Source organism: Lactuca saligna, chromosome 3 (genome assembly GCF_052625555.1).
Source record: "Lactuca saligna cultivar CGN05327 chromosome 3, ASM5262555v1, whole genome shotgun sequence".
Lineage (NCBI taxonomy): Eukaryota > Viridiplantae > Streptophyta > Magnoliopsida > Asterales > Asteraceae > Lactuca > Lactuca saligna.
Window position 1 is genome coordinate 102480954 of NC_136419.1, and position 9047 is coordinate 102490000.

General features: G+C 40.1%; 1 long non-coding RNA gene across 1 annotated transcript; it reads right to left on the reverse strand.

Annotated features, from left to right (window-relative positions):
• Window positions 1-263: 263 nt before the first annotated feature.
• LOC145033869 (uncharacterized) lies at window positions 264-2621 on the reverse strand. Its single transcript, XR_013677756.1, has 3 exons — window positions 2498-2621; window positions 1384-1478; window positions 264-441 (listed from the first exon to the last, which is right to left on the reverse strand). It is a non-coding gene; the product is annotated as an uncharacterized LOC145033869 (long non-coding RNA).
• Between the last annotated feature and the right edge of the window lie 6426 nt (window positions 2622-9047).

Consider the following 9047-nt stretch of genomic DNA (forward strand, 5'->3'; position numbering starts at 1 on the left):
TAATAAGTGTTATGAGATATATTATGCTATGATATATGTTGAGTTATGTTAATGAATGCTAGAGTAGACTAGGTATTCTTATTAGGACTGGAGTGGCCAGATATATGATGCTTTAGTCTAGGAGTTTTGCTGCTAGAGATGTTTGAGAATGTTTAGATATCACTGATGTCACACCCCCGGCCGAGGCGGCGGAACATGCCGGGCTGTGCGACTAAGTTCATGGATCACCGGTAAATTGAATATACAGCACAAGTACAACAATAAACAAAACAACATTTCATTACATGTTTATGTTTTCATACGAAGTTCTTACAGATAGTAATAAAATAATAATACGAGTTTGCCTTAACAGTTAGGCATAACAGTTCAAAAGTAGAAAATTAAAGTACTTGCGAGCCAAGTTTTCCATCGTCTGAGTGTACCCGAAATTTCACTGATTTCCTGAGAATACATGTATTTTGAAAGTCAACACGAGGTTGGTGAGAGTCACAGGTTTTCTGCTAGCCGCAGTAATAATACTTTCAAAAGTCCAAGAGTATATATATATGTATATATATATGTATATATTTTGTATAATGATAGTTGAAACAATGCTTGTCATGAGTCTTTAAAAGCTAAAAATTAATTTTATAAACAATTTTATGCTTTTGAAGAAAATGTGTTTGTAATAACTTCATGAAGGTTTAAACATATCCATTGTATAAGTAACCACCATACTTAAAAACATTTCTAAAAGTAACCAAACATGTGGTTGTAGTGAAAAAGTGAGAGAGATTCATGTTAATGTTTTTAGTGAGTTCTATAATCGAGCTATAGACGAAAGGTACCCCTCCCTACGACGCTTCATTGGACATCGTAGTAACGATCGTAGACACATATCACCTGCTTCGATTGATCAATCGATGGTTGTAGCTAGCAACCGCAGGTGGGGTTGTCAACCCTATATAGATCTATATATATGTAACTCGCTCCGAAGATTAACGATTATAGTAGTGTGGGGCAGGCTAAGTGATTAAACCCAGCTAATGAATAGTAGCGTCTCACTCAAAAACCATTAACGCAAAGTTTGTGAATAACTCTCAGCCCTAACTTAATTATAGATAAGTACCGGGCACAATGAAACTCGTAGTATAGTATTTGTAAAGTCGAGTATGGTTGATGTATTTATAAAAGTATAAATTACTCGCTTTTATAGAGATATGTATTTTAACATAACGATCTTGTATAAGTGTGTAAAGTCTTATGCATGATGGAAGTATTTATAACTTAAATTTGTAGCATGCATATCATATAAGACTTATATATTTGTATCATAAATAATATATAGCACATGTATTCTCCCCCAAAACAAATAAATATAAAAAGAGGGGCCGTAACTCTCACCTTAATGCGTAAATTCGAGAACTAAGTGTGCCGTGAGGAACCGCAGTATGACGCTCCTTGCGTTTCAAATAAACTTCTAGGACTATTTTTGTTACCTAATAAACCAATGGTATTTTTTTGATATTAGTTACTAGCGTATGTTTTGCTAAAACAATTAATTGTAGGAACAAATTTGTTAAATTAATTCAACAAGGGATTGATTTTGTAGTTTATTTCTAAAGCAGGGTGCTGAAGTGTATACTTTAAATAAAATTTTGAGATTAAGACTGATTTTGTAAACTATTTTCAACTGAGGGTTTAAACAATTATTTTAGAATCAAAGTTTGGAAAAGAAAAAAGTAAAAAGAAAAGAAATATATATACATATATACTTCTTTCTTTACGCAACCAAATAAATAAATATAATGCTTTGGGAGGGGTTACATTGAAAAATCATCACAACCTAAAGGTTTGTTTTAAATAAAATTAATGCATGTTTGAACTGGAGCCTCAGTTCTTCTGTTGCATCATTGAACAACACAAGGAAATGGAAACAATATTTGGTTTCTCTGTTTAGTAAAAATCGAAACTCACAGGAACAAAGCAAGTCAAATAAAATTTTGTATTTTTGGAAGCCCACAGTGAAAGTTTTCGAGTGCATGGCTTATAATACAAAACGAAACAATATTTGGTTTTGTTTATTGGATTATTTTCAATCCACACAGGGAATGCAAAACGAAAATGAAATAATATTTGAGATTTAAAAACACTTACTGTGATTTGATTTATAAATGTGTTTGGAGTATAATCAAAATGACACCATAAAATCCTTGTTTCTTATGGCAATATTCGACCCACAACACACATATATAAGGAAGAAAGAAAAAGAATGAAATAACAGTTACTGTGAACAATTTATAAATTTGCATGGGATTAAAACCATACAGAACAATGTTTTGGTTGTTTAAGGCAAACTAAAAATTACATTCGATCAGGAGGTTTAGAAGCTCCTGATTCCTCTTGTTCACAACATATGCACACACCCATGTTAATTTGAATGTTGTGGTTGCTATCATTGATGAAATGGGTCTAGACCAAAAGCAAAAATGTAGAGGCGGTGGAGGAGGGGACTTACAGTTCACGAAGGTGGTGGTTGGCGGTGGTATGCAGCGACAAGAGGTGGTGGCAATGGGGGTTCTTCCAGCTTTTCTGGACAGAAATGATGAGTGGAGAGGAAGAGAGTGATAGAAAGAAGGAGAAGCGGATGATTTTGTGAGGATTTATGAGAAGTAGTTGCCTCTATTTATAGTATAAGTCCATAGACACATGCTTATCCATGGCCATACTTCCAATCCCATGTTTGTACCTTTGGTGAACCTTGCACACAAAGGAGGAGAGTGTAGGAAGGAAAGGCACGTGGGTTTGATACCAGCTGGAAGAAGATCAGGTTTTTGGAGTCCTTCACACCATGGGGGCCCCACATGGAGTTATACCTCCATTTCATGTCCAAAACATGCGAAAACCGGGTGCCTCGGGATTCGTGCATCGAATATTTTTTTCGAAAGGACTTTTAGATAGAGTATAATTCAAGGATTCCATAACATCAAACGGATTAATTTTTGGAGTTACGGATCTCCGGGAAATTGCGTTTGAAGTTTTGCGTCTTAACAGTTGGCGGTGTCCGTTTTCGCGACTTTCATAAATATTTTTGTAAAAATTATTTTGAGTGTGAAATTAAATAATATACTATAGCCTGAGTCCAAAAACCTCTCAAAAATCCCGTCGGCAAAGCGTAAGTGCCTCAACGGAACGTTTTTATTTACGCGATTAAAGAATAAAAGTGTTTTACTGTCCGTTTTTCTTAAAGCGGTTATATCTTTTGCATACAAACTCCGTTTTGGACGTTCTTTATATTTTTGGAAATGGGGGAACATGTACTATCATATTTTTGTGTTTATTTTGCTCAAAAATGAAAAATGTTAAATTTCAATTTTCAGACGCATTAGTCAGCGCTGCAGTTGAGCGGTTTGATTGGGTTACCAGTTTACACGTTTGGGCATAAAAATATCATCAAATATTATATAATAATTGAAATTAACTCATTTATATTTCCTTAGATGCAGTTAAAGCCAAATGAATTAATTACAAATAGATTTGTCGTAGTTTAGTCGTTTGAAATCTATGACCTAAATTCCGGGATGTCACATTACCTCCCCGTTAAGAGAATTTCGTCCCGAAATTATTACATTCTTGGCTACTTTACACTAGTAGTTAGTTCTTTCACTAGTGGAGGGGGCATCATTGAATAAGTGTGGGTACTTTTGCTTCATTTGGTCCTCGCGTTCCCAGGTAAACTCTGGCCCTCTACGAGAGTTCCATCGGACTTTTACTATAGGTATGCGGTTTTGTTTAAGTCTTTTAATTTCCCGATCCATAATCTCCATTGGTTCCTCCATGAAGTGAAGCTTTGTGTTGACCTGAATTTCATCGAGTGGTACGATCAAATTTTCATCGGCTAGGCACTTTTTGAGATTAGACACGTGGAAGGTATCGTGAACCTTGTTAAGCTCTTGAGGTAGGTTGAGCTTATAAGCTACCAGACCAACTCTTGCTAGGATCTCAAAGGGTCCGATGTAACGTGGGTTTAGCTTTCCTCTTTTTCCGAATCTAATGACACCCTTCCATGGGGCAACTTTTAGTAGGACTCGGTCTCCTACTTTGAATTCCAATGGTTTGCGTCTGTTGTCAGCATAACTCTTCTGCCGACTACGTGCGGCTTTTAGCCGTTCTTTTATCTGAACAATCTTTTCTGTTGTCTCCTGAATGATTTCAGGTCCAGTGAATAGTGTATCTCTAATATGTTTTCCTGCTAGTTGGGTATCTCCAATCTCTGCCCAACATAATGGTGAACGACATTTGCGTCCATACAAGGCCTCGAATGGAGCGGCTTTTATACTACTGTGATAGCTGTTGTTGTAAGAGAACTCAACTAATGGCAAGTGAGTATCCCATGCGTTACCAAAGTCTATCACACAAGCGCGGAGCATATCTTCCAGAGTTTGTATTGTCCTTTCGCTCTGGCCATCCGTTTGGGGATGATATGCTGTACTCATGTCGAGTTTTGTGCCTAGGGATCTTTGCAGTGATTGCCAAAATCTGGAAGTGAATCTACTATCTCGGTCCGAGATGATAGATATTGGCACACCGTGTAGTTTGACTATCTCCTTGAGATAAGTTCTGGTGAGTTTTTCCATCTTATCAGTTTCCTTGATGGCTAAGAAGTGAGCGGACTTGGTCAAACGGTCAACCACTACCCATATGGTATCGTAACCGCTTGATGTCTTGGGCAACTTTGTTATAAAGTCCATTGTTATTTGTTCCCACTTCCATTCTGGAATTGATGGTTGTTGTAGCAGGCCAGACGGCTTCTGGTACTCCGCCTTGACCTTGGAGCAGGTCAAACACTTACCAACATAAGTGGCAATTTCTGCCTTCATATTGGGCCACCAATAATGCTTCTTGAGATCGAGATACATCTTGTCTGATCCGGGATGTATTGAGTATCTTGACTTGTGAGCTTCATTTAAAACCAAATCTCTGACTTCTCCAAATCTTGGAGTCCAAATTCGGTTCATGAAGTATCGCGTTCCATCATCTCTGAGGTCGAACTGTTTGTCCATGCCTCGTAGGTTTTCTTCCATGATGTTTTCAGGTTTAAGTGCTTCTAGCTGAGCATCACGAATTTGAATAGTAAGGTTCGAGTGGATGGTTAGGGTTAGAGCCTTTACACGAAGAGGTTTTGCTCGTTCCTTCCTGCTTAAGGCATCTGCCACAACGTTTGCTTTACCGGGATGATAACGAATCTCGCATTCATAATCATTTAGTAATTCGACCCATCTCCGTTGTCTCATATTGAGCTCTTTTTGATCAAAAATGTGTTGGAGGCTCTTGTGGTCTGTGAATACAATGCACTTTGTCCCGTATAGATAGTGTCTCCAAATCTTCAGAGCAAATATTACGGCTCCCAACTCTAAGTCATGGGTAGTGTAGTTTGTCTCATTTGGCTTTAGTTGTCGGGATGCATATGCAATAACCTTATTCCTCTGCATTAGTACACACCCTAACCCTTGACGTGAGGCATCACAGTATACTACAAAGTCTTCTGTTCCCTCGGGAAGAGACAAAATTGGTGCACTGCATAACAATTGCTTCAATTTTCGGAAGGCAGACTCTTGACTGTCTCCCCAGTTGAACTTTTTGTCTTTCTGGGTTAGTGCGGTGAGAGGCTTGGCTATTTTGGAGAAGTTCTCAATAAATCTCCGATAATAGCCTGCAAGCCCCAAGAACTGACGTACTTCGGTTGGTGTTGTTGGTGCTTTCCAATTCTTGACAGCTTCAATCTTCACCGGATCGACATGAATCCCTTTATTGCTGACCACATGACCGAGGAAATGAACTTCGTTAATCCAGAACTCACACTTAGAAAACTTTGCATAAAGTTTTTCTTTTCTTAGTAGTTCTAGGATTAAACGCAAGTGCTGGCCATGTTCTTCCTTGGTTCGTGAGTATATTAATATGTCATCGATAAAGACAATCACAAATTTGTCCAAGTAGGGTTTACACACCCGATTCATAAGGTCCATGAATACGGCAGGTGCGTTGGTCAGTCCAAATGGCATCACTAGAAACTCATAGTGACCGTATCTAGTTCGGAATGCCGTCTTTGGAATATCCGCTTCTTGAACTCTAAGTTGATGATAGCCGGATCGTAGGTCGATCTTTGAGTAGTAGCAGGATCCTTGTAATTGGTCGAACAGGTCATCGATCCTCGGGAGTGGATACCGGTTTTTGATAGTGAGCTTATTCAACTCTCGATAATCGATGCACATCCTAAAAGAACCATCCTTCTTTTTGACAAACAATACCGGGGCTCCCCATGGAGAGAAGCTTGGCCGAATAAAGCCTTTGTCGAGAAGTTCTTGAAGTTGACTGGATAGTTCTTGCATTTCCGATGGAGCCAGGCGATAAGGAGACCGTGCCACTGGTGCTGCACCCGGGATAAGGTCGATTCGAAATTCAACCTGTCTGATAGGAGGTACTCCAGGTAGGTCTTCTGGAAATACGTCTGGGTAGTCACACACTTGTGGTATGTCTTTGATTTCCTTACCCTTGCCTTGCGTATCCACCACGTGGGCCAAGAAAGCGTAGCATCTCTTCTGCAAATACTTCCTTGCCTTCATGCAAGTAATGACTCGTAGGTTCTTCCCCGCCTTGTCTCCATAAATCACAAGGACTTCATCGTTTGGTAAGGGTAATCGTACAGCTTTTTCGTAACATAAAATCTCCGCTCGATGGGCTGATAACCAATCCATTCCGATGATTACATCGAAACTTCCAATGGTTATGGGCATTAAGTCGACAGGGAACACGTGATTATTCAGGGTGAGAAGGCAGTTGGTGAGTATTTCTAAGGTGCTTTCTAATTGACCATTGGCTACTTCTACCGTGTAAGCATTATTGAGTTTGCATGATTCATGATAAATCATTTTTCTAAATTTGTGGGAAATAAAACTCTTATCAGCACCAGTGTCAAATAATACAGAGGCATAAATATTGTTGATAGGAAACGTACCAGTAACCACAGTTGGTTCCTGGCGTGCGTCTCCCGCACCTATCACAAATGCCCTTCCTTGACCACCCTGTCTCTTCAGCTTAGGACAATCTTTCCTGAAATGTCCATGTTGGTTGCACTCGAAGCAGGTTCGACTTTCTCTTGCGGTAGTAGTTGAGACTGTGTTGCTTGGGTTCTTTTTGCAAAATTTGGTGGTATGACCGCTTAATTTGCAGTTGCTACATATCCTGCAGTCTCCAACATGATGATAATTGCACTTAGGGCAGCGAGGTAGAGTTCCAGCGTAGGGTTTTACTGGAGTGGGAGTGGTTGTGACTGCAGCATACACCGTTACAGGCTCTGGGTTTCGCTTACGGTGTTTGAAGTTCCCTTTTGGCTTTCCCTGGAAGTTTCTCTTAGATTTCCCAGTTTGGTTCTTTTCTTTTGCAGGGGCCATGGTGCCTTGTCGGATACATTGTTCAGTCAACTCATAGGCCAGCTGCTTGGCACTATCAAAAGTTGAGGGTCTGGATGCAGTAACCAGACCTTGGACTGGCGATGCTAATCCCCAAATGTATCTCTCCATCTTCTTGTCTTCTGAAGGTACCATTCCGGGACAAAGAGTTGCAAGGTCTTCGAATCGGGAGGTATAAGCAGCTACCTCTGATCCTTGCATGGTTAGGTTCCAGAGTTCTTGTTCTAATGCCTGAATCTCCTGCCGTGGGCAATACACTTTAGTCATCATTAGTTTCAGCTGTTCCCATCCCATGGCATAGGCTTCCGCAATTCCCACGGTCTTGGCATGGTTGTTCCACCAAGTTAAGGCAGCATCCATCAGTGTGCAGGTAGCGTACTTAACCCTGCAGTCATCCGGGCAAGAGCTGATGTGGAAGACAGCTTCAATCTTCTCTATCCATCGGGATAGGCCAACAGCTCCTTCAGTTCCGTAGAAGGATCGGGGTTTACAACCCATGAATTCTTTGTATGAGCAGTGTTTGGGATTTCTTTGGGCAACTACAGGAGTACCACTTCCGCTATTTCCAGTATTCCCGTTTCGAGCTGCCTCATAAGTCGCCAAGGCCGTAGCAATCCCTTGTGCAAGCATGTTCTGCATCATGGTGGGATCCATCTGGAAATTTTGGTGGTTATTTGTAGCACTTGGGGTTTCTTCAGGGTCTGGAGTTTCTTCTGTTGTTTGAGTTATCTCTGGAGCACTTCTCCTGTTAGTTCGGGGAGTCGGTGGTGGACGAACTCGTGGTTCTTTTCGTCGAGGCATTATCCTAATACGTTAGATAAGTAAGTTAATTTTTTTTTTTTTTTTTTTAAACCATATAGTTATAATGTGTGTGTATTTTGTATTTGTTCAATTTGTTTTTCTTGCGAAACCAGAAAATGAAAGCTTTTCCTGATATATAGAGTTTTGCAAGTAATACATAATAAATACAAACATTTAATAAAACACAGAAACATTGTCATCAGAACTGCTTGTTTTGGTTACAAAGTTTTAACCATATAAGGTTAGAAATAGAAAAGCTTTTCAAAAGAGCTATTACAAACCAGGCAGTGATAAACACTTGCAATACAAAAGCTATTCCTCAAAAGTCCTAACCTTATCCTAGGACACAAGTTGCCCTAGATATCTACCTCCCAAATCGAGTCATCACATAGAGGACAAAGTCCTCGAACTGGTCCAAGATGTAGCGTCGTTCCTGCGCAGAGATAACCAACTGATTTCGCTGCGCAGCAAGCTCGCTCTCCATGATCTGAATCCGGTAGTTCTGTGCTCTTACCTGAGCACTCAAGGCATTCACTGCATCATGATCAGCACCCGAGAGATGATATAATATCTGGATCGCATCAGAATTCTCCTTCTCCTCTTCCTCGAGTGTCTCAACTCGATGGTCGAGGGAAGTAGAGCCTGGACCTCTCACAAACTGCTCCAAGGATCTAATCCTATCCCCGGTCTGATCAATCTGAGTCATCAAGCGAGGTATCGGATCATCCTCAGGATTAAACCTGAGTGGTGCTCGTGAAGATTCACCAACCTCAAACCGTGGTGGTAGATCAGTAGCAT